The sequence below is a fragment of the Aquarana catesbeiana genome, linkage group LG03, assembly GCF_042186555.1.
Source record: "Aquarana catesbeiana isolate 2022-GZ linkage group LG03, ASM4218655v1, whole genome shotgun sequence".
NCBI lineage: Eukaryota > Metazoa > Chordata > Amphibia > Anura > Ranidae > Aquarana > Aquarana catesbeiana.
The window spans coordinates 544,918,852-544,946,120 of NC_133326.1; the positions used below are offsets into that span (position 1 = coordinate 544,918,852).

General features: G+C 45.2%; 1 protein-coding gene across 1 annotated transcript in view; it reads left to right on the forward strand.

Annotated features, from left to right (window-relative positions):
- Positions 1 to 416: 416 nt before the first annotated feature.
- LOC141132726 (zinc finger CCCH-type antiviral protein 1-like) overlaps positions 417 to 27,269 on the forward strand; it is a 162,172-nt gene continuing 135,319 nt past the window's right edge. Inside the window, exon 1 of the mRNA XM_073621491.1 lies at positions 417 to 510. The gene's annotated coding sequence lies outside the window, so the exon portion shown is untranslated. The remainder of the gene's footprint in view (positions 511 to 27,269) is intronic.

Here is a 27,269-nt window from a genome sequence, read left to right on the forward strand (position 1 = left end):
TCCATATAATCAATGCACAATGGAGTGAATTAAGATGCAAAGGTAAAATTAAAAAAAAAAAGTCCATAAATAAAAAAACAGCATAAATGATTCTATGTATCCCACAGTGACAGGTGAAAAAAAATTCCTTGTTGAAGTGAATATGGTGCATAAATGGGACCTCCACCTTCAAAAAAATCTGCCGCTTACCAGAGGGTGTTGGTCCCTTGTTACAGGGGACCACACTGAGCGGACAGCTGTAACCCCAGCCCGGGATCTCACAGACAGGCACTGGATGACATTGCGTCCAAAAGAATCCTCTCCATGGATCACAGCAGGATGGTGTATTTACCATAAAAAAACACAAGATGCTCCACATAGCATAAAATCTTTTAACATTTGGCTCCTCCTTCCCATGGGAGGAGGAGCCACGTCCTGACGTCACCGCTACACGTCTAAGTCCAGGAAGGTACGGGCTGTTCTGGAGCCGGCCGGCTTTTCTCTTTTTTGCTGACATTTATCTGCTGACCTGTAAGTGTTCATTTGGCTTTCTAATATTCAATAAATGTTAAAAGGTTTTATGTGGAGCATCTTGTGTTTTTTATGGTAAATACACCATCCTGCTGTGATCCATGGAGAGGATTCTTTTGGACGCGATGTCATCCAGTGCCTGTCTGTGAGATCCAGGGCTGGGGTTACAGCTGTCCGCTCAGTGTGGTCCCCTGTGACAAGGGACCAACACCCTCTGGTAAGCGGCAGATTTTTTTGAAGAGGGATGTCCCATTTATGCATCATATTCACTTCAACAAGGATTTTTTTTTCACCTGTACATTCAATATCACTTTGTTTGTTTTGTTTTTAATTATTCATTTGTGGCACTCATTTTGCTGCTCTTACCACATTTATTAGCGCAACTTTTTTTCCCTTATTATTCTGATTTGTGCTGTACAACACTTTAGTCGCTGCTATATTTTTTTTCACTTAGATTGTTAGCGCAGTATTTTATTTTACAAATAATAATACAGAGGCCAGGGAGGCTCGACAGAAGGCAGGATGCACAGGGATAGGAAATCCAAGAAAAAATTATGATTCTCAAGACTCAGACAACAGGAGCAGGAAAAGAAAAAAAGAAGGTAATCATATTCCACTAATTATCATATGAAGTAAATCTAACATCTGGGATCTCCCAAATTAAACATAAGAAAAGTCAAATGCATAATCTGTTTTTTTGTGAACACAATCAGTAGATCCACAATTATATTCATTTTAAATTATATGCATATCAAGAATTTTCCTCCAAAAGTTGAGCTAGAGTCAACCTCTTTCATCATCCTGTTGGTAAGGAAGGATACTAATTTTAAGCTGAAACCAGGCTTAACAGGTAATGTCTCTAAAATCAAGGTGTCTCCTTTGCAGTTCTTCCAGATCTGTGCAATAATTCAACATATAATCACACCTGCACTGCGTAGGAGTTTCCTGTAATCCCTACTGCTCTCTCAAATAAGGAACAACTGGTCTTGTATCCACCCCCTCCTGTAGTTTAACTTCAGCCAACTATATCTCTGATTGTCTTGATTGGTGCTTTCCACTAATGGTGAACTCTCAGATCAGAAAATATTGTGTAAGGCTATGTTCACATCTATGCAGTCTGCTGTTTTTCAGGTGTGTTTTGTGGTGCGTTTTGCGATTTTGAACACAAGTTTTTGACGCATTTTCCGTTTTTTCTTTTTGGCCAATGGGAATATATGACAGCTTTGATGTCACAGGAAGTAAGTTATCATCAGTGGCAGGAACTGTTTTCCATTATTGGTGTTGGTGAGCAGAATAGTGGACCATCATTGGTGTCAGTGGCAGGAACTGTTTCCCATCATTGGTGTCAGTGGGCAGAACAGTGGACCATCATTGGTGTCAGTGGCAGGAACTGTTTCACATCATTGGTGTCATTGGGCAGAACAGTGGACCATCATTGGTGTCAGTGGCAGGAACTGTTTCCCATTATTGGTGTCAGTGGCCAGAACAGTGGACCATCATTGGTGTCAGTGGCAGGAACTGTTTCCCATCATTGGTGTTAGTGGGCAGAACAGTGGACCATCATTGGTGTCAGTGGCAGGAACTGTTTCCCATTATTGGTGTCCTTGGCAGGAACTGTTTCCCATCTTTGGTGTCAGTGGGCAGAATTTGAATTAAGCCTGGGAAGTCTTTTGTTAGGGGATGTGTTTTTTGGCATGCAGGTTAAAAACGCAAAATGCTGCGGAAACACATAAAAAATGCAGTACTTGTGTTTCTGGTGCCTTTCCATTAAAGTCTATGGAACAAAAAAAGCAAACTGCTGTGGGTAAAAAAGTCCCTGACCCTTTCCAAAAACCGCTCCAGTTGAAAACGTGAAGGTGTGAACGTGACCCATAGCAAATAATGTTAACTGAACTGTAGTGAGTTTCTGCAAAACGCACCGCAAAATGCTTAGGAGTGAACGTAGCATGAATACAAAAGTCGTGTATTTTTACTTGAATTGTGTGCTTTTTATATTTCTTTCATATTTGTGCAGTAATAAAGTGTGACACTTTGGGGTTGATTTACTAAACCTGTAGCGTGCAAAATCTGGTGCAGCTCTGCATAGAAACCAATTTTTTCTTTTTGTGAAAGCTTAATTGAACCAGCTGAAGCTGGAAGCTGATTGGCTACCATGCAGAGATGCACCAGATTTTGCACTCTCCAGTTTTAGTAAATCAACCCCTTTGTCTCTGAGCAGGAGAATCCTGTGATATGGACCGCTTACTGCAGCTGTCTCTCTCCTTTAGTTTTCTACAGGAAGCCTGTAGTGAATGCATGAAGCTGTGGTTATGCCCACTCAGGGTCATCAGAACATCCTCAGTCTTCTAGTCACCCAGCATCATTCAACCCCAGAAGACTGGGGACACCTATGGACCTAAAGTTATTATTGTGGGGGAGGGGGGTGGTTGGGAGCAATTTCTTTACTTTAAAGTATCAGTAATTCAAATGCCAAACCATTGTTCTTTTTAATCTTCTTGTGTATTCATTTTAGTGTCGTTAGAGAAAACACCAGAGATTTGTCTTTCTAATAATTGGAAGTTCTGCAAGCTCGGATGTAAATGAGGAAAAAATAAGGGGAAATGATGTATGGGTCAATTCACCAAGCTTTTACTATGTTATAACAATCATTATATGTAGCGCTGGTAGAATTTTGATCTACCGCTGATAGGTAAATCTAGTGGGTCACTTGTTAGAGGAAGTTAGATTTGCCTCTGTTCCAGCTTGGCTGAGTTGCATGTGGTTCCACACTGTGCCGGTGGGTGTCGTTGTCACCATGGGCCAGTGTTGGAAAAGCAACGTGTTGAAGCGTATGAGTGCTCCTCTGTCCCGGAGATAACTCGGTGGAGGTGGTCCTCCGAGTTGCATTCTGGGAGAGGGTATTTATGGGACAGACACCATATTTTGGGGTTCGTTTTCAGCCACCTGCTGGCCCTCCTGGCCGACAGGTATGTGTTAAGAGTACCACCTTAATGTTGGCTTAAAGGTTGTACTTAAAGGTTGTTAAAGTACTGTGTCTGACATTTATCTTAAACCAATACTGTCATGAAGATCCTGCCAGTAACCGGCGTCCCAGGCGCACGGGAACCCGGCCACGGGTCCCATTGCGCATGCGCGCGCGTTCACGGTGCGGTCACGCACGGGCACGCGCGCGCGCACTTCCGCTGGTGTCAGACGGGCTATTTAAACCTGCCTGTCACACTCCATCCCCGCTGTCTGCTCTACAGCGTTCTGTGAGTGTTACCTGACCTGATCTGTGTTTCCTGTTATCTGACCCGGCTTCCTGTTTGACGATCCTGCTATCTGCCTGCACCAGACCCTCTTGGCTTGCCTGACCATCCCTCTGCATTACCCCTGGTACCTCTGCTGTCTGAACGTTACTGACCACCGGCTTGTTGACCCTCCGCTGTGTTCATCAGCTTCCAGTCTGCTATTACCTGCTGTTGTTCCTGGTTCCAGTCCAGCTTCCAGTTTGCTATTACCTGCTGTTGTTCCTGGTTCCAGTCCAGCGTTCCAGGCTACCTTCTGCTGTGTTCCAGCCCAGCGTTCCAGGCTACCTCCTGCTGTGTTCCAGTCCAGCGTTCCAGGCTACCTCCTGCTGTGTTCCAGTCCAGCGTTCCAGGCTATCTTCTGCTGTTGTTCCAGTCCAGCTTCCAGTCTGCTATTACCTGCTGTTGTTCCTGGTTCCAGTCCAGCTTCCAGTTTGCTATTACCTGCTGTTGTTCCTGGTTCCAGTCCAGCGTTCCAGGCTACCTTCTGCTGTGTTCCAGTCCAGCGTTCCAGGCTACCTTCTGCTGTGTTCCAGTCCAGCGTTCCAGTCTATTACCTGCTGTTGTTCCTGGTTCCAGTCCAGTGTTCCAGGCTATCTTCTGCTGTTGTTCCAGTCCAGCTTCCAGTCTGCTATTACCTGCTGTTGTTCCTGGTTCCAGTCCAGCGTTCCAGGCTACCTTCTGCTGTGTTCCAGTCCAGCGTTCCAGGCTACCTTCTGCTGTGTTCCAGTCCAGCGTTCCAGTCTATTACCTGCTGTTGTTCCTGGTTCCAGTCCAGTGTTCCAGGCTATCTTCTGCTGTTGTTCCAGTCCAGCTTCCAGTCTGCTATTACCTGCTGTTGTTCCTGGTTCCAGTCCTGTATTCCAGTCTCTGTCCTCAGTCTACTCCTCAGACTACTGACTCCAGAGGGTGCCACCACTACTGGACTTTCAGCAACTGTTGATCCTGCCAGGCACCCATACCACTCTTCACTCCAGGCCCTCTGTCTCCATTCCAGGGGAACGGGAGTGGGAGCTGTAAGGGAGGTCTTTTCCTGCACTTCAGGCTCACAACCTACCAGGTACGTGACAAATACATCCTGTGGCAGAGGATCGTACGGGTTTTATTCCAAACAAGTCTGTGGCAGAGACTTTTGTTCGTGCTGCGTACTGGCTGCTAGGCAAGTGAGAGATGTCTATCCAGGCGGGCAAAGATTAAGTCCTATAAAGGGGAGACTATTCAGCTACAAGTGTTCATTTGCAAAGAATGTTCTGAAGAATACTACGGAAAGGTATTTGAGCTTCCCTGCAGCTTTCCTTCTGCCTCTTTCCTGCTACTTCCTTTATTTGTTCATTAAAGCATTGAAAAATATACTCGAGTGTTCAGTGCTTACATCGCCCAGAGGTAAACTCAACGGAACCCTAGACCCGGTGCCGGTGAAACAGAGGTATCGAGAGTGAAGGTAACAGCCCGCTTTAAACCAGCAGCTCCACCAAGAGTTATTGCTGCATGTGGGGGGTCGTCCGGGATTTGTTGGCCATCAATTCTCGCAACCTAGAGAGGTGTTTCACTGGGAGTTTACGGTGAGAGCTGGACTTTGTCATTTTCTCAGGAGAAGAAGAGGTTAAAACTTGCAGGACTTTATTTCTGAGTGCGTAGGCGGCGGGCGCCAGTAAAAGCCCGGGAACTACGTGATCAGAAGAACAAGTGGGAGGAGCCTACCCTACTTGATACCGCGTGGGACGTGTGTGTGTGTTTGGCGCCAGAGAAGAAGAGAGGCCTTGTGATCGTACTGAAAAGATCAGAGTGTGGCCATGTCTTTTCCGGCGATGCAGCCAATTATGGGACCAAGAATGTTCCCTGCGAGTACCGTGTCGAGTACTGTGCTGACTGGAACCCTGCTTACAGATACCGGCATTCGTCTGAAGCCGCAGGGGAGGTTTGTTCTCTATACCGTCGGAGATATCGAAGGGCTGGGCATGATTTGCCACAAATGTGAAGGACTGGCCGTACATCTCCGTCCATTTGGTCGCTGCCCGCAATGTGGAGAGTATTTGTTTGTGGTGGAGCAACCTACCATGTTGCCCCGTGCTTATCGTATGGACTGGGCTACAGGTGTCGCCACAGTAGAAGCTGCTACTTCTGCTGGAAGAGAACGGCAGGCCGTGACTTTGCCTGTTGTTGCCGAGAATGTTCCGGAGAGAGACACTGCTGTTACCGATTCATCAGTGGATGTTACTTTGATTTCCGCGTCCACTACGCCTATCCCCGTTGTACCTGTCCAGAGGAAGGTGGGATATGTGAAGGCTTCCCGCAGCCGTGGTCGAGGCCTACCCCAGAGACTACCCGAACCGGATCCAACAACGTCCACGGCAGGAACGGGTGAGCAATTAATGGGAAATGTATCTGGGACTGTAAATAAATATCTGCCAGCAGAAGAGCTGGGAGATTCGGAGATAGAATCCATGTCGGATCTCTCTGGTGATGATGACCTATTTGAGACTATGTCACAAGAGCTGTTATGGGCCCAAGGCGAGGATGTCGCCTCTGATATGACTTTCCCTGAATGGACAGCCCTGAGTTCTGGGAAGAAGTCACCCTGTGTGGAGCCACACAGCACTGTAAATGAGACATTGTCAAAAGTTGCTAGTTCACTTCATACACCGGCTGGGTCTATGGTGAGCAAATCATTGGATTCATGTGTGCCTCCTGGTATGGGAAAAAATAGATCCTTACCGAAACTTGCTTGTTTGCAGAGAATGTTGAACAAGCGTGTAGCTACAGAATATGGTTTGGAGTTCCCTTATGTCCCTCAGGACATAATGCAAGTGATTGAATTTAACCGGGAGCTTTGGTACAGTGAAGCTGTTTGGGATTATTTGTCTGTGCCTAAGCCTTTCCGAAAAACTGGTTGTTCTGTTGCTATGGATGAACGCTTCAGTGGATGCTTTATGCACTGGAACTATGGTCGGCACATTCATTCTGACAAAGTGGTCATTTGCAGACCTGGAAAAGAGGACGTTGTATATTTCATCACTACAGTGGATAAACTGGGAAAAACACTGACATTGCCAGATCCCCGGTTTTATTGGTAATTATGGACAAAAGAACTTTGGGATAGTTAGTTAGTTAGTTAGTGTCAGTATATAGAGATCTTTGTGGTCAAGATCTGAATATTCATCTCAGTGTTTCAAATCCAAGGACTTCTTTTTGCTAGCCGGATTTCTTTCATTTAAGAAAAATTGTGTATATATATATAGGGATGGACTCCTAAAGATTATTCTGATATAGATAATGGGAAGAGAGTTTAATTTTTTTAAATGAGACTTTGCTCCTGAAACTGTATAGGTCGCATTTATGTTTAATATGTTTTCCTTTTCAGGAACTATTTGATCTCCTATCAAGCTGTTAGGCTTTTCAGCTAAGATAGATAGTGAGGTTATATACAGTCATAGGATGGTTTTGTTTGCGGATGTGAACATATTGTTTTAAAAATGTTAATCTTATAATGTTTTTCTACTGTCTTTCCTTCTTCTTTACTTGAATCCAAGTTTTAAGCTCAAATACCTGCTCTCAGGCCTGGGAGTTATTGTTTTTGTGACAGACGTTGAGGACAACGTCTATTGTAGTGGGGGGAGTATGTAGCGCTGGTAGATTTTTGATCTACAGCTGATACGTAAATCTAGTGGGTCACTTGTTAGAGGAAGTTAGATTCGCCTCTATTCCAGCTTGGCTTAGTTGCATGTGGTTCCACACTGTGCCAGTGGGTGTCGTTGTCACCATGGGCCAGTGTTGGAAAAGCACCGTGTTGAAGCGTATGAGTGCTCCTCTGTCCCGGAGATAACTCGGTGGAGGTGGTCCTCCGAGTTGCATTCTGGGAGAGGGTATTTATGGAACAGACGCCATATTTTGGGGTTCGTTTTCAGCCACCTGCTGGCCCTCCTGACCGACAGGTATGTGTTAAGAGTACCACCTCGTGGTCCTCCGTTCCAGAGGCCCACGTCGCTGCGGCGTGTGGGTGGGCTCAGGAGCCTGTCTGGGGCCTACCACAGCAGCAAAGGAATGGTCCTAAGCTGCCTGTCCTGAGTGAAGAAGCTGGACAACCGAGAAGATCCCAGGGGAGGACCCATCATGGAAGGATCATGCAGAGTGCTGGTCTGGAGAGGGGCCTGGTGACTTGGTTGGAGGACGTATCCTGAAGTGGTCTTACTGCATAATTACTGGTCTACAATATATAAGAAGACAACATTATAATACTGCCTCCTTTTTATGTATCTACAGATCAGTTGACTTTCAGACCATGAAAGCTGGTGATAAACAAATCCACAGAGTCTCTACCCCATCATCTGTCACCCGACAGAATATGTACTGACCACTGAGTGGAATTGGTACTGGAAAGATGAGTTTGGGACCTGGACCAAGTATGGACATCCTGTAATTGAAATCACTTACATTTTCTTTCCATTAAAAGGATTAATTTAATCAAAACTCAGATTGTAGTTTCTGGTGGATATTTATATAGCGCTACGCCTGCAGGAGCCGCCGGAATTTTGCCCAGGTCTTCCCCAAACTTTGCCTCACAGCCAGGCAAAAGGTATTTTTCGCATCCAGGTGCATACACTTTCACTCATTTCTTTAATGATCAGTCTAGAGGAGTTATTTTTGTAGTCTTATTTTTTGATAAACTTGATAGGGATTGGGGAATAGCATAGGATACTCCAGAAATAAACTATATACAATGGAGGACTCTAACTAATCTCTTGGCTGAGCTTTGGTGAAGTCCTTGCAGGAAGCAGATAGTAGACTTCTCCTTTAAGGCAGCAGTAAAAGTAGTTACAAGCTTGAGCAAAGTCTCTTGTAGTAAAACGTTAAATGGACAAAGCTCTTCAGAACACCAGCCAGTGTTCTCTTGGCCAGACCCATGGCTGACTTTCTAGCACCAGAGGGGGTTTAAAAGTCTATGAGATCCTTTAAGAGGTGTCTGTACTCACAAGGCCCAAGTGCAGCTGGTCACCTTTTCTCCATGATACCAGACCAGATCCTCGGTAGATAGCCACCTCAGTCAGCTCCATTAGAACCAGGGTCACTAGATTCACGCCCTCAGGTCGCCCACCTGAGGCAACATGGTAGTAGATCCCTGGGAGGGCAGCGTGTCCTCTCCTTAGCTTGGACCATTCCTCTCCAGGAAAAGCTCAGTGTGCTCACAGAATAAATACAGCCACTCAGCATGCCATAAGAGCCAGTCTCTCTGGAATAGGCTGAGCCTTTATTAATATTTATGATGCCATCTGCATAGCTCCACACCTATCATCCAGAAACTTCTCTAGTCTCCTGGATACAGAGGAAGCCATAGGCAGAACTAGCAGCAGCTAAGCACTCTGAGCAGACTCAACTTACAGATTGCAGCTTTACTGTTAGACAGTCAACCAAGCTACATTTTCCTATCAAAAAGCTCCACTGTTGGGCAATGAGCTCAAAAAACATATCTTACTAAGTCTAGCACCTACCTAGGAGGGTGCTACATTTACATATCTATGGAACTGTTGTTTACAGAGCACAATAGCTCTAGCTAAAATTTTACTTACATACAGTAGCTGAATGTTCAAATGCTCTGTTCAGATGGCCTTTGGCAGATTCAATTAGAGAAACAGAGCCTAAAAGTAAACTGCTTTTTTTTTTTTTAGAAAAAACAAAAAACAAAACGTGTCGTGAATACTTTTTATTTATAAGTAAAATGTTAGCATGTTTATAAAGTCATAGGTGCAAAAAGCATTCTCATGTACTATACTGTTTTCCCAATAAAACAAGGGCTCAGCCATGTTTCCAGCACCATTTTGACTGGTTAGAGTCACATCTGCAACAGCTTTTAAACAGGTCATGGGCCTGAGTATATCCACTGAACACTGCTGCAGACAGATACGGCCCAAAGTTATAGCAAAATAGTCTGAGAAAGAAAAAAAGTAACTAACTAGTACTAGTACTAAGAGAGCTTGATTAACATTTCCAGTTAATAAAGGGGTTGTAAAAAACCCCTTGCACTCTCTGCCCCCCCCCCCCCCCGAGCCCCTGTTTTACTTACCTGAGCATCGAATCTCCATGGGCGCGATCCCGCATTGCTTTCCCCCAGCTCTTGTGGGCTCTTCATTGGATGATTGATAGTAGCGCAGCCATTGGCTCCCGCTGCTGTCAATCAAACCAATGACGGGGCGGGGCCGAGTGATACACTTGGCGGCTATGGAAAATGGCGTGATGATGTGCGCTTGAGCACGAAATGCATTGAAAACGAGGCTTGGGACTCTTGATACAGGAGTTTACACTTCTATTCCCAGCTGAGACGCACGCTGAGCTTTCCGTTTTATACACCGAATGACGGACCGGCCTCTGCCTCATCCCCCAGCTGTGCTGCTATCTGCTGTACCTTACATAGGCATGTAAGTGCTTTTTTATTAAAGACAGTATTACATTATATTGCCTCTCTGTGGCTCGTTTATGGGGGAGCCAATTTTCACATATCTAAAGATAAGAAGCGTTGGATTTACACCTCAGAGTGTAATACTTGGAGGAACGATCTTTTTAAGGAATTACCATTCACCATCTATGATTGAATACATTATGATCGATATTGGAAACGGTCGATTGGAGTTAAACTTGGCTTGGAGGATCCCAGCTAGCCGAGGAAGGTTTTACCCTTTATTACATGCCTGGTGGTCACTTTGTGGCCGGAGATATCTGGTGAGCAGATTTATATGACACTTCGGGTAAAGCACTTAAGAAGAATTATGCACACTGCACTTTAACAAGGCATGGTGTTGGAGTCACTACATATACAAAAGAATTGACCTACATATATGTTTTTTAGATATAAATTTATCACTTATGCTGGACTGATTTGTTGTCATATTTATGGTATATGTGCTGGTATATATGGTGCACTCACGCATGGTTGGGTGATATCATCATATTTTTATATATATATATATATATATATATATATATGGTTTTGCGCCCAATTTTTCTATTTATCTCTGACCATCTCTTGTATCATCTCTGCATTCTCTCACCATCTCCTGTAGAGGTCGACCGATATGGGTTTTTCTCTGGCCGATGCCGATATTTAGAAATCGCGGTGGCCGATGGCCGATATATGATGCCAATTTTTTTGGGCCGATATATTAGGCAGATTTTTTTTTTCCCTTCATCTCATAAAATCTAACAGTTAGACCCTTTTCACACTGGGGCATTTTTCAGGTGCTTTTGGGCTAAAAATAGCGCCTGTAAAGTGCCTGTAAAACGGCTCCCCTGCAGTCTCCGTGTGATATCCCGAGTGCTTTCACACCGAGGCGATACGCTGGCAGGATGTTAAAAAAAAGTCCTGCAAGCAGCATCTTTGGAGCGGTGTGTATACCGCTGCTCCACAACTCTTGCCCATTGAAATGAATGGGCACCGCTGCCGAAGCGCCTGCAAAGCGTTTCGGCAGCAGCGCTTCAGCGGCGCATTTACCCCTTCCTCGGCCACTAGCTGGGTTATAAGCTCCCCGCTAGCAGCTGAATAGCGCCGCTAAAATGACGGTAAAGCGCCGCTAAAACTAACAGCGTTTTACCGTGAACGCATGCCCGCTCCAGTGTGAAAGCAGCCTTAAGTAATAAGTGATACAGAAAATTTTTTACATTTAAACATTTATTAAACAAAACAAACCTCCAATCAGTTCACTTGTATGTATAATTTAGATAAAAAAAAATAACTATATCTTAAATATTAAATACACAAAAACAGGTAATCAAAACGTTTGGACGAAAAAAAATGGGCTAACTTTACTGCTTATTTTTTTTTTTTAATTTCATTAGTGTATTTTTTTTTTTTTTAAATTGCGTTTGAAAGACCGCTGCGCAAATACCGTGTGACATAAAATATTGCAACAACCGCTATTTTATTCCCTAGGGTCTCTGCTAAAAAATATATATATATAATGTTTGGGAGTTCTAAGTGATTTTCTAGCAGAAAATACAGGATTTTTACTTGTAAGCAACAAGTGTCAGAAAATATTTAGTCTTTAAATGGTTAAACTGAGAACTCCTCCACACTGAGTTCAGCTCATTGATAAAAGAACCTGAACAGATACAATGTATCTTCTTATCAGACTTGGCAGGCTGCCCAGGGAGGAGAGAAGTCTTTCCATAGATAACGTCAGGCAACTTGCATTGACTTCTATTACAGAAGTCATTTGCAAGTCCCTCTGCTTTTTTTATCAGTGGGTCTCCAGCTTTCATATTTAGAGGGGGCACATGGGGGGACAGGGACAAAAGTAGGGGGGCAACTATAAAATGCATATATATTATATATATATATATATATATATATATATATATATATATATATATATATATATATATATATATATATATATATATATATATATATATATATATATATATATATATATATATATTATTTATTATAAGTGGCGCAGTGGGTAGCACTCTCGCCTAGCAGTAAGAAGGGTCGCTGGTTCGAATCCCGACCACGACACTACCTGCCTGGAGTTTGCATGTTCTCCCTGTGTCTGCGTGGGTTTCCTCCGGGTACTCCGGTTTCCTCCCACACTCCAAAGACATGCTGGTAGGTTAATTGGATCCTGTCTAAATCGGCCCTAGTATAGGTATGAATGTGAGTTAGGGACCTTAGATTGTAAGCTCCTTGAGGGTATAGGGACTGATGTGAATGTATAATATATATATGTAAAGCGCTGCGTAAATTGACGGCGCTATATAAGTACCTGAAATAAATAAATACAAATAAAATATATATACACACATATATATATCCTGGCAGGGCCGATCCTAGGGTCACAGACGCCTGGGTGCAGAAATATTTCTGGCGCCCCCACGTGGGCGTGGTCATCTTACCAACTCCTCCCCTTTACAAATGTTACTATGACAACGACTCAAACACAGAGATGCTCCCCTAAGAAGTCTTCGTTACCCTGGGATCCTCCCATGATCTTTTAACAATAAAGAAAATGCAGGAAGAGCGTACACTAATGAGACCTGGAGGGGAGTGTCTCTGATGCACACAGAGAGGGCTTCTGTTAGAGTGTCTGTTAGAGAGAGGCCCCAGACATAGTACAGGAAATGGTTAGAGACAGTAGACATTATACAAGAGATGGTCAGAGACTGCAGATATACTACAGGAGATGGTCAGAGACTGCAGACATGATACAAGAGATGGTCAGAGACTGCAGACATGATACAGGAGATGGTCAGAGACTGCAGACAAAATACAAGAGATGGTCAGAGACGGCAGACATAATACAGGAGATGATCAGAGACTGCAGACAAAATACAAGAGATGGTCAGAGACTGCAGACATAATACAGGAGATGGTCAGAGACTACAGACATGATACAAGAGATGGTCAGAGACTGCAGACATAATACAAGAGATGGCCAGAGACTGCAGACATAATACAAGAAATGGTCAGAGACGGCAGACATGATACAAGAGATGTTCAGAGACTGCAGACATAATACAGGAGATGGTCAGAGACTGCAGACATGATACAAGAGATGGTCAGAGACTGCAGACATGTTAAAAGAGATGGTCAGAGACTGCAGACATAGTACAGGAGATGGTCAGAGAATGCAGACATATTAGAGGAGACGGTCAGAGACTGCAGACATACTACAGGAGACGGTCAGAGATGGCAGACATAATACAGAAGATGGTCAAAGACTGCAGACATAATACAAGTAATGGTCAGAGACTGCGGACATATTACAGGAGATGGTCAGAGATTGCAGACATACTACAGGAGATGGTCAGAGACTGGAGATATAGTACAGGAGATGGTCAGAGACTGCAGAAATAGTACACGAGATGGTCAGAGACTGCAGACATGTTACAAGAGATGGTCAGAGACTGCAGTTCCTATGGACGTTAGTAGATAATAGCCGATTGGCCCTCTCACCTGACCTAGCAACAACGGTTCCTCTGATCAGGAGTCAGCTCACTCTGAATTGCCCGTGGCGACTCCGCTGGGTAGAGCCCAGATCTGTATTCTGGCAATGACTCCATTCCTTTCTCCGCCAGGGATGGCGCTAGGCTGTGTGGCTTTCCCTCTGGTGGTGCAGGGCAGCAGGGTTCTCTCTCTGATGGTGTTCTCTCAGCACTGTCCTCTCCCTCTGGAGTCCTGGGTGTACTTCCCCGAAAGCTTTCCCGGGCTCCTGTCTCTCTCTCTCTCCCATTCAGCTGAGCATGCTGTGTGGGCTGCAGTTTCTGTGTTACAGTGGGGCTGCCAGTCCTCGGGACTACATGTTCCACAATCCTCTTCTTTGCTCCTTTTTTTTTCTTCCCTGGCCGATATGAAGGTGGGGGAAGAAACATAGTGCGTCGCTCACTAGTACAGTAGCGTGCGCGCAGAGGAGAGGGAGAGGAGTGTCAACCGGTGCTGTAAAAGATGGTATCACCCCCCTCCACCAACTATAGTCGCCCCTCAGTACAGACCCCCTCCATCAGTGCAGACCCCCCACTAAGTATAAACCCCTTCATCAGTACAGACCCCCCATCAGTATAGACCCCCCAGGACAAAACACCCCCCTCTATCTGTATAGACCCCCCTCAGGACAAACCACCCCCCTCCATTAGTACAGAACCCCCCTCAGGACAAACCGCCCCCTTCCATTAGTACAGAACCACCCCCTCCTTTAGTACAGACCCCCTCAGGAAAAAACAACCCCCATTAGTACAGAACCACCCCCCTCCATTAGTACAGACCCCGCCAAAACAAACCACCCCCCTCCATAAGTACAAACCCCTGGGACAAACCACCCCCCATTAGTATAAGACCCCCCTCCATTAGTACAGACCCCACAGAACAAACCACCCCCCCTCCAATAGTACAGACCTCCCTCCATTAGTACAGACCCCCCAGAACAAACCACCCCCCTCCATTAGTACAGACCCCCCAGACAAACCCCCCTATATTAGTACAGACCCCCCAGGACAAACCACACCCCCTTCATTAGTACAGACCCCCAGAACAAACCACCCCCCTCTATTAGTACAGACCCCCTGGACAAACCACCCCCCTCCATTAGTACAGACCCCCCCAGGACAAACCACTCCCCTCCATTAGTACAGACCCCCCCAGGACAAACCACTCCCCTCCATTAGTACAGACCCCCCAGAACAAACCACCCCCCTCCATTAGTACAGACCCCCAGAACAAACCACCTCCCCTCCATTAGTACAGACCCCACCCAGGAGAAACCACCCCCTTCATTAGTACAGACCCCCCGAACAAACCACCCCCCCTACATTAGTACAGACCCCCAGAACAAACCAACCCCCTCCATTAGTACAGACCCCCCGGACAAACCACCCCCCTACATTAGTAGACCCCCCAGAACAAACCACCTCCCCTCCATTAGTACAGACCCCCCAGGACAAACCACTGCCTTCATTAGTACAGACCCCCCCCGGACAAACCACCCCCCTACATTAGTACAGACCCCCCAGAACAAACCACCCCCCTCCATTAGTACAGACCCCCCTGGACAAACCACCCTCCCTACATTAGTACAGACCCCCCAGAACAAACCACCCCCCTACATTAGTACAGACCCCCCCAGAACAAACCTTCCCCCCACATTAGTACAGACACCCTGAACAAACCACCCCCCTTCCATTAGTACAAACCCCCCAGAACCAACCACCCCCCTCCATTAGTACAGACCCCCCAGAACAAACCACCCCCCTCCATTAGTATAGACCCCCAGAACAAACCACCTCCCCTCCATTAGTACAGACCCCCCAGGAGAAACCACCCCCTTCATTAGTACAGACCCCGGACAAACCACTCCCCCTACATTAGTACAGACCCCCCAGAACAAACCAACCCCCTCCATTAGTACAGACCCCCCGGACAAACCACCCCCCTACATTAGTAGACCCCCCAGAACAAACCACCTCCCCTCCATTAGTACAGACCCCCACAGGACAAACCACCCCCTTCATTAGTACAGACCCCCCCAGACAAACTACCCCCCTACATTAGTACAGACCCCCCAGAACAAACCACCCCCCTCCATTAGTACAGACCCCCCAGAAAAACCACCCCCCTACAATAGTACAGACCCCCAGAACAAACCACCCCCCTACATTAGTACAGACCCCCAGAACAAACCACCCCCCCACATTAGTACAGACCCCCAGAACAAACCACCCCCCTTCCATTAGTACAAACCCCCCAGAACCAACCACCCCCCTCCATTAGCACAGACCCCCCAGAAAAAACCACCCCCCCTCCATTAGTACAGACCCCCAGAACAAACCACCCCCTATATTAGTATAGACCCCCAGAACAAACCACCCCCCCTACATTAGTACAGACCCCCCAGAACAAACCACCCCCCTACTTTAGTATAGACCCCCCCAGGACAAACCCCCCAGGTGTAAAGACCCCCCAGGACAACCTCCCCTTCCATTAGTATAGACCCCCGACAAATCACCCCACCCCTCCATTAAGCTAATTAAAAAACACCCGGGCAGCAGCTGGAGAGGAGAGGTTGGGCAGCAGGCGGGAGTTACACAGGAGAAGGAGGAGAACTGGAACACGTCGGGCACGGACCGCCCCCCGTGACGTCACTGCGCGGCTGGTCTCTCTGCACACAGAGACATAGCCGCTCCGATCTCCAGCTGTTTCCGCTCCCCTCCTCTGACAGGAGGAGGGAGGGGGGATGGGCTTCGGCAAGAGACACAGCGGTGGCGGCGGCGACCGGCAGAGAGAGCCGCCAACGGACAAGGGGAGGAGGAGGAGGAGGGAGGGGAGCACTCTGGCGCTTCAGCGCCCCTACCTCCGTGGCGCCCGGGTGCACTGCACCCCGTTCACCCCGTCCAGGATCGGCCCTGTATCCTGGGGCCCTTTACTACGATCCCACAACGGCCCTTTCACATTTTCTGCAGTGAGCTCCCTTCCTACTGTATTGGGCCCCCCCCAGGGTGGCAGAAAACAAGAGATATATGTCACCAGCATACTAAGAAAATATAAGGGTCCAAAGCAGTGGGAGAACTATCAGGGTTGCAAAGGTTGTCTTGCCACCAGGCCCTGGTGTTCTGCCACTGTGGGGTTCCCCAGCCTCCTCTTGCTGTCCTGCCCCTGCTGTTGACAGCACTGGTCTGGCATCTCTTGGAATTTACAGGCTGGTTCTCCTGTCCTAAGGATGGGAGAAATCAGTTTGTTTTTTCAGTAACTAAGAGTCCTGGTGGAGTCCTTCCTGCAACTCGCTCTTCTCCCTGCCAATGAGGATGCAGGGGAAGGAGCAGACTGGGCGGCCGTGGTTGTGTGAACGCTCGCATTATGCAGTGTCAGCGAGCAGAGGGAGGGGGGAGAAATCACCCGCAGAAGCTGACTGGGGACACTCTCCCTCTTAAACATTGCCTTTTTTGTAAAAAAAAAAAATTTTTTTTTTATTGGGGGGGGGGCACATGGTGGGGCACAGCATAATGTTGGGGGGGGGGGGGGTCAGGGCCCCCTCTGCCCCCCCCTAGGGACGCCATTGCTTTGGGCTTTTTGTTTTCTCTTGACTAGACATATGACGACCTCCCATGCAGTCCGTTGGCAACAGCACTTGAAAGACTCACATCAAAGAAAAAGGCAGACTTCTCCTTGCTCCTCATCTTGGATCTCCAACCCCACTATACCTCCAGTCCTCTCAAAAACCTGCACTGAGAGATATTGTATAGCTATAGGTGTCCCAAGTACTTGCAGCCAATCTGCTATCAGTACACCTACTTATGATTTTAGCAGGCAAATTTCCCTACCCCAGTTGCTAAACCTTAAAAAGAAATTCAGTCCCAGCCATCCACATGCTCAGTGTCTGAATGCTATCTTGGCCAAATTGCTAGCACTGCAACTGCTGCCTTTTCAGCTGGTAGACTCTTCCCCCTTTCTTGAATTTGTGGAATGTGCGGTACCTAAGTGGCAGGTTCCAAAATGCCATTTCTTTTCATGGAAGGCCATTCCGGCTCTCTACCGGCATGTGGAAGGCAATGTTTTGGCCTCGTTGGACAGGGTGGTCAGCAGTATGGTGCATAGTACCGCTGACTAATGGTCTAGCAGGCATGGGCAGGAACGTTACCTTTTCTTCACAGCGCACTAGGTAATTCTGCTGGCAGCTGGGATGGATGCAGGACAGGGTTCAGTATTGTTGTAGCTTGTTCCGCCACCACGCCTCCAAAATGCTAGTGGTGATTCTGCCACAGCTCTGCCACAACAGCCCTTTCACATTTTCTGCAGTGAGCTCCCTTCCTACTGTATTTGGGCCCCCCCAGGGTGGCAGAAAACAAGAGATATATGTCACCAGCATACTAAGAAAATATAAGGGTCCAAAGCAGTGGGAGAACTATCAGGGTTGCAAAGGTTGTCTTGCCACCAGGCCCTGGTGTTCTGCCACTGTGGGGTTCCCCAGCCTCCTCTTGCTGTCCTGCCCCTGCTGTTGACAGCGCTGGTCTGGCATCTCTTGGAATTTACAGGCTGGTTCTCCTGTCCTAAGGATGGGAGAAATCAGTCTGTTTTTTCAGTAACTAAGAGTCCTGGTGGAGTCCTTCCTGCAACTCGCTCTTCTCCCTGCCAATGAGGATGCAGGGGAAGGAGCAGATCGGGCGGCCGTGGTTATGTGAGTGCTCGCATTATGCAGTGTCAGCGAGTAGAGGGAGGGGCGAGGAATCACCCGCAGGAGCTGACTGGGGACACTCTCCCTCTTAGACATTGCCTTTTTTGTAAAAAAAAAAAAAATTTTTTTTGGGGGGGGGGGGGGGGGGGGGGGCACATGGTGGGGCACAGCATAATGTTGGGGGGGTCTGCAGTCTCTGACCATCTCTTGTACCATGTCTGCAGTCTCTGACCATCTCTTGTACCATGTTTACAGTCTCTGACCATCTCCTGTACCATGTTTGCAGTCTCTGATCATCTCCTGTACCATGTCTGCAGTCTCTGACCATCTCTTGTACCATGTATGCAGTCTCTGTCCATCTACTGTATCATGTCTGCGACTCTCTCACTCTGTTGAAGGTGCTCCAGAGCCCCCTCCACATTAGAGTTCCCATTTTAAATGCAAGTTGGAACACTGTGATGTAAAGGGGAATGCAGTGGACTCTGACACAAAGGTAATCTTTGGTCACCAGAGCTCCCCTCCTCCCTTATATTAGAGTTCCTCTTGACACCAAAGTCTGCAGGTTTCCCCTTAGATCATAATCCGCAGTATTCCCCTTTTATATCAGAGTTCCCTTGCACTGTAAGCGGGAATCCTGCGGACTCTTATATATGGGTTATATTAACCTGACCTTCATGTAAATGGAGAAATATGCGTGTAATATATAATATATATGTAATATATAGATTTGATTAACCACTTCAATACAGGGCACTTAGACACCTTCCTGCCCAGACCAATTTTCAGCGTTCAGTGCTGTCGCAGTTTGAATGACAATTGCGCGGTCATCCAACACTGTACCCAAACTAAATTTTTATCATTTTGTTCCCACAAATAGAGCTTTCTTTTTGTGGTATTTGATCACCTCTGCGGTTTTTATTTTTTGCTAAACAAATAAAAAAAGACCGAAAATTTTGAAAAAAATAAAAGTTTTGCTTTTGTTTCTGTTAAAAAAAATTTGTAAATAAGTAAGTTTTCTCTTTCACTGATGGGCACTGATAAGGCGGCACTGATACGGCGGCACCGATGAGGTGGCACCAATGAGTGGGCACTGACGATGGGCACTGATATGCGGCACTGATGGGCACTGGTAGGCGGCATTGATGGGTGGCACTGATATGCAGCACTGATGGGCATTGATAGGCGGCACTGATGGGCACTTATGGGTGGCACTGGTTGGCACTGATAGGCGACACTGATGGGCACTGAAAGGTGGCACTGCTGGACACTGAGAGGGTGGCACTGATACGTGGCACTGCTGGGCACTGATACGTGGCACTGCTGGGCACTGATACGTGGCACTGAGGGGCACTGATACACGGCACTGATGGGCATCCCTGGTGACACTGGCAGTGGTAGGCATTGGAGTGGGCACTGATTGGCAGCTGTCTGGGCACAGATTGGCAGCTGCCTGGGCACATAGTGGCATTTCCCTGGGGGTCTAGGGGCATACCTGGTGGTCCAGTGTGGATGGCTTCCCTGGTGGTCCTGGGCGGCTTCCCTGGTGGTCCTGGGCGGGATCCGGGGGGGGGGGGGGCTGTGCTGATAATCAATCAGCACAGACCCCCTCTGTCAGGAGAGCAGCCGATCGGCTCTCCTCTACTCGCGTCTGTCAGACGCGAGTGAGGAAAAGCCGATCACCGGCTCTTTCTATTTACATCGTGATCAGCTGTGATTGGACACGGCTGATCACGTGGTAAAGAGTCTCCGTCAGAGACTCTTTACCTAGATCGGTGTTGCAGGGTGTCAGACTGACACCCCGCAACAACGATCGCCGCGATGCGCGCCCCCGGGGGCGCGAAGCGGCTCGATATTCCTGATCACGTCATATGACGTCCGGTCAGGAATATCAAACCACTTTGCCGCCGTCATTTGGTAATAGGGCGGGCGGCAAGTGGTTAAAGAAGAATTGGTTAGAGAAAATTCTATAAACGTTGAATTCATAGTTTATAGAATTTAAATCTCCTAATATATGCAATTTATACAGCTAATTTTTATCGCTTGAATTATTTTTCCAATTATGGATGTGAATGGGGCCTCATGTCTCAGATTTGCCTAAGGCCTCACAGAGCTTAGAGCCACCTCTGCTTACAGATAATGTACTGAGCCTGAAAAAAAACACTGCAGCCACCAAATTTACAGTGCATCCGGAAAGTATTCACAGCGCTTCACTTTTTCCACATTTTGTCGCTTTACAGCCTTTTTCCAAAATGAATTAAATTAATTATTTTCCTCAAAATTCTACAAACAATACCCCATAATGTGCAAAAGAATTAATAAATATATTAAACTGCGCCCTCTGTAGAGTGTGTGCTTACACTATAAACCATCAGTGTGTGCAATAACAATCAAAACACTTGGGGGGGTTATTTACGAAAGGCAAATACACTTTGCACAACAAGTGCAAACTGCAAGTGCAAAGTGCACTTAAAATTGCACTGAAAGTGCACTTGGAAGTGCAGTCACTGTAGATCTGAGGGGGACATGCTAGGAAAATGAAAAACAGCATTTTAGCTTCTACATGATTGGATTATAAAATTTCAGTGCAATTTCAAGTGCACTTTGCACTTGTAGTTTGCACTTGTAGTGCAAAGTGGATTTGCCTTTCGTAAATAACCCCCTTGGTGTCATCAGTGAGTAACAATTAATATAAATCATCCAATGCAAATGATAAAATAAAGTGTAAGTGCATACATATAAATTGCCAATAAAATTAACCACTTCAGCCCCGGACCATTTGGCTGGCCAAAGACCAGAGCACTTTTTGCGATTCGCCACTGCATTGCTTTAACTGAAAATTGCGTGGTGTGCGACGTGGCTCCCAAAAAAAATTGATGTCCTTTTTTCCCCACAAATAGAGCTTTCTTTTGGTGGTATTTGATCACCTCTGCGGTTTTTATTTTTTGCACTATAAGCAACAAAAGAGCGTCAATTTTGAAAAAAAACACATTATTTTTTACTTTTTGCTATAATAAATATTCCCAAAAAATATCTAAAATTTTTTTTTCCTCAGTTGAGGCCGATACGTATTCTTCTTCATATTTTTGGTAAAAAAAAAATCGCAATAAGCATTTATTGATCGGTTTGTGCAAAAGTTATAGCGTCTACAAAATAGGGGATAGTTTTATGGCATTTTAAATAATTTTTTTTTTACTAGTAATGGCGGTGATCTGCAATTTTTATCGTGACTGCGACATTATGGCGGACATATCGGACACTTTTGGCGATATTTTGGGACCATTCACATTTATACAGCGATCAGTGTGATTAAAAATGCACTGATTACTGTGTAAATGTGACTGGCAGTGAAGGGGTTAACCAGTAGGGGGCGCTGCAGGGGTTAAGTGTGTCCTAGGGATGTGTTTTAACTGTGGGAGGGATGGCCTACGTGTGTCACGACACTGATCTACGCTCCCGATCACAGGGAGCTGTGATCAGTGTCCTGTCACTAGGAAGAATGCGGAAATGCTTGTTTACATCAGCATTTCCCCGTTCTTCCTCTCTGTGACATGATCACGGGGATCCCCGCGGATATCGAGTCCGCAGGACCCACGATCACACTCACGGAGGTCGCGGCAGCGCGTGCGCGCCCACAATGCCGCATCTTAAAGGGCAACGTACAGGTACATTAATATGCCTGTACGCGACATTTTGCCGACGTATATCGTCGTGAGCCGTTCGGCAAGTTGTTAAAGTGTCCAACATAAATTATTAAAGTGCGCTATCCAGGTTGTGCAAATGTTCAAAAGAAATAAATCTTCACAAGGCCGGTATAATCAATTAGGGGTGACTGTGATTCTTCCTCCACCAACACCTGTCACACATCCTACTCACCAGACCAACATGACACACATTACAGTTAGTCATATTCGTAGAAAGGAAATGTTCCAACGATTCAACCAATGGGATCCTACCAGACTCGAATCATGCCATCAGATTTCCAGACATCCGTGGGGTAATGAAGGGAAGAGAACAGGCTCCCATTGTGAAGTTCATCACAATTTATTTAAAAAAGGTTTAATAATTCCATCGCAATAAGCAATGTAAAAGCAAGCATACAATGCAGGAAGTGGGGACGCCGTTTCCCCACCTGCGTTCCACTAACGGCAGAAGTGACGTATCACCTTCGACCACAACCAACGCGTTTCATCAGCATGCTCTGATGTCATCATGAGTCACATGACCTAATATGTCTCTTCCATTTATATACAAAACCACCCATACAGGATATCCAATCCAATTCAATCCTTCATGGCAATTAACAAATACCTCCAATCAAAGTGTGCAATGTGCCAAATGGCCAGATTCCTAATTTTAAGAGGATGAAATAACTTAAATTGATTGAATTAAATACGTTGTTGTCAAACTAAAAAATTTAAGCTAAAAAAGACATCAACTGCCTCTAGTGGGGAACTAATGTTATAAGTTTTAGTACTTACGCCATCTTGTGGTCACATTAACAAACTACAAGGAAATTACTATGTGAACTCATTAAACTAAATATAATCTATATTACTCAATACCATTTCCCAGATATCCTATGATTTGGAAAACTGAGGTGAGTGTAGAGATTTGAATATACACCTTATGCCATCTTGTGGTAATCTGTGATAATACACAGATACCAGCTCAGATCAAATCCAACTGAAACATCTCAAACATAATGAATTACAAATATTCTCGTAATTAGATAAATAACAATTCAAATCTATATCCACATTAATACCCATAGAAGTGAGTGTATTTAATTTATAGATCTATCCTGTTTCATTCTTAGATATTATCTGGATTATATTTCTTCCTCTCCAATGGGGTTCTATTTTATCTATCCCAAAGAAAGTTGCCAAACTGGGGTCTTTATTATGATGTAACCTAAAATGGTTTGAAAGACTTTGTTTTGAGAACCCTTTTTTGATGTTATTAAGATGTTCATTTATTCGGGTACTCAAATTTCTTATGGTAGGCCTTACGTATTGTAACCCACAGGTGCAAGTTATTAAGTAAGTTACATGAGTTGATTTACATGTTATAAATTCATCTATGTTGTACTCCTTTCCCATGCTGAACAATCAAAATGTATCTATTTTCCTTTTGTCCTTCCTAGTAATTTTACATGCTTTGCATTTTCTACAATAGTAAAAACTAAGAAAGTTGTTCTCTTTTTAGGGGGCTCATAAACATTAGGGGCTAATTTATTCCTTAGATTGGGTGCTTGACAGGAGATGAACTTGGGACAACTTGGTATTATTTTGGGTAATGTCTTGTCCCTTAACAATATCGGCCAATGTTTTTTTTAACAATTCGCTCTAAAGTTTTATAGTCTCGACTAAAATTAGTTAGAAAAGCCAGATGTTCTTGTCCTTGTTCCTTTTTTGGTTTGTCTCCCAGTAATTTTTTTCCTATCCATCTCCATAACCTGTTTTTGTATATGTCTCAGACTTTGATCATAATAACCTTTTTCTTTAAACTTATTGACCACAATTTCTGACTGACATAAGAAGTATGAGAGGTTACAATCAATGTGTTATCATGAATTGGGACATCCTTTAGGATATTCATAAGATGTTTACTGTTTTTTAGATAGGATGGATAGGTTTGTACAATGGGCTGCAAGAAACAGTCTACGTATGCCTCGTTTCCACTGAGCGGATCGGTTCGGTTCGGTACGGTACGCTATTTTGGGTGTTTCCATTATGAAAGTGGCCCATACAACCGAACCGTTCCATTCAGGGTCCTGCTTCAGATGTGGGGCCATAGAAAATGGAGCGGTTCGGTTAGGGCAGAGCTACGATACATTCCACTGATTGGCTGACAGAAAACTCTCTGCTGTGCTATGCTGAGGCATTTTTTCTAAACCCTGTATGGCCCCTTGTGGTCCCACTTGCAGTGGAAACGCTCACCAGAATAGACCAGACCATTCTAGGCCATTCAAACTGTACCGACCCAAACCGATCCGCTCATTGGAAACAAGGCATTATTCTCCTATCCGAGAGAAGACTGAATTTATACCAATAATAATAGGTCTACCAGGTGGACATTCTTTGTTCTTATATATTTTGGTTAATCTATATATAGTTGGTAGTTTACGGGCTTCTGGGACAAGATACCTAGCTTCATTTTTGGTTATAATCCCTTTCTCTTGTGCACCTTTCACAATTATTTTTAAGGAGATTTTAAGTTTGATAGTAGGGTCACCCTTTAGGTTTTTATATGTATTAGTATCACCTACCAACTTATTCAATTCTTTGCAATATTCCTCTCTTTTAAGCACCACAATACCTCCCCCTTTATCAGCGGATCTTATAGCTATATTTTTCCTTTTCTCCAGGACTTCTAAACCTTTTTGAATGTTACCTTTCCCTTTTCCCACTTTTGTTTTTATCAATCTAATGTCTTGCTCAAACATGGACTTGAATACCTCCAAAAAATGGTTAGATGACTTTTTAGGGTTAAAGGTGGATTTATTCCTCAACCCACTATCCTTAAAAGCATTCTCATTTTCTTTGGTTGTTGTGGGTTTTTCTGCAAAATGTTTTTTAATATGAAGTTTTCTAACAAATGTTTTAGTATCAATAAAGGCGTTAAACTTATTGAGCCCTTTATCTGTGGCGTACTTCAGTCCTAGTTCCTAAACTCTCAATTCACCACCACTAAGATTGATAATCCCTTGACCTATTACTCTCTCTTTTTTTTTTTTTTGTTTTTCTTTCCTCCTCTCTTGCCTCTGTCCTGTCTCTTTGTGGTCCCTCTGATGCCAGCTGGGAGCCTCCCACTGCTGCCAGTGTGGGGCAACCTGATGACTGGGTTGGGTTTCTTGATAATAATTGTCCCAGGGTTGGTTCTGGTAACCACCCCTCCCCCTCTCACCCCCTCGCTGTTCAGGGTATCCCCTATTGAGGTTCCAGCCCCCTCTTCTGGTTGTGTCTTCATGCCCCCTCCTGTGAAAACCCCAAAAGGTTGATTACCACTATAAGATTAATTCCTGTATTGTAGGGGCTGGAAGTGGTTATGAGTGGGGACTCCATATCCTATATGGTTTTTAGGCCCACTGTTTCCATATTGGTTCCTTACTGTGTTGAAATATGTTGGGGTTTTGGGGGTACCTCCTACACCCCCCCTCCGGGCTAGACTACCCGGGTGTTGGGATTCAGTTGATTGCCAAAATTACCCCCCCTCCCAGGTGTAGAATAAGCAGGGTTTCCCTTGGGTTCCATTTGAGCATTCCTATCAGGTAAGGAATCCATGGAATGAACCAAAGCTGCCTCACCCGATTCCTCTTGCCATTTGTATACTTTATTTTCTCTATAATCTTTTAAATCTCTTTGATATTTCTTTATCTTCTTAAGTTTTGTGTCCTTATCTAATTTTTCTAAATATTTCTGATTATGAGTATTCTTATCCTTATATTCAGTGGTATCCTTATATGGGTTTAATAGTTCTTTTAGTTCAATGATTTTGGACTTTAGTTTTTCCAGCTTTATTTTCCATCAAGAGATAATGAGATCTAATAATAATAATTTACATTCACATAGATTGAAAAAAGTTTACCATTTGACCTCCGTCCAGCTCTGGGTCATCAAGCCCGTCATTGGGGCCAAGGTCCCAGCAGAGACGTCTTGGGGTAATTTTACCCACTTGCCGACCGCCGCACGATGATGTATGTCCAAACTTTGAAGGGGTATAGCATTGTTATGGCATGGTTATAACCCCGGTATCCCCGTTTTCGTGCGGCGACTGGCTTTCAGATAAAAGTGGTCCCTTTTATCGGTGGAGGGAGAGGGCCCCCCCTCCCGCCGCGATCCGGTGCCCTCCGCCGCTTACCGGAGCCGTCGGTAGCGGCGGAGGCGATCGCATTCGTCTTCATCCTGTGCCTGGAGACGAGTGAGGCTAAGATGGCACCCACTCATCTCCATGACACTGCTGGGTGGAAGCGACTTTAAAACGTCACTTCCGTCCACGCCTCTTAAAGGCACATTTTTTCAAATGTAATTTTTTGAATTGCATTTTAGTGTAAATATGAGATCTGAGGTCGTTTTGACCCCAGATCTCATATTTAAGAGGTCCTGTCATGCTTTTTTCTATTACAAGGGATGTTTACATTCCTTGTAATAGGAATAAAAGTGACACCTTTTTTTTTTTTTGTAAAACAGTGTAAAAATAAATAAAATGATGTAAAATAAATATTAAAAATATACACATTTCTTTTAAAAACCCCCCCATCCTGACGAGCTTGCGCGCAGAAGTGAAAGCATATGCGAGTAGCGCATATGAAAACGGTGGTCAAACCACACATGTTAGGTATCGCCGCGACCAGTAGAGCGAGAGCAATAATTCTAGCCCTAGATCTCCACTGTACCGCAAAATATGCAACCTGTAGAATTTTTTAAACGTCGCCTATGGAGATTTTTGAGGGTAAAAGTTTGACGCCATTCCACGCAATTTTGAAGCGTGACATGTTGGGTATCAATTTACTTGACGTAACATTATATTTCACAATATAAAAAAAATTGGGCTAACTTTACTGTTGTCTTATTTTTTTATTCAAAAAAGTGAATTTTTTCCAAAAAAAGTGCGCTTTTAAGACCGCTGCGCAAATACGGTGCAAATACGGGCACTGGCACTGATAGGCAGCACTGATAGGCAGTACTGGTTGGCACTGCTAGGTGGCACTAATTGGCAGCACTGATGAGCACTGATTGGCAGCACTGATTGGTACTGATTGGCAGCATTGATGGGCACTGAATGGCACTGGGAAGAAAAAAACAGCTGCACACCACATTGTGGT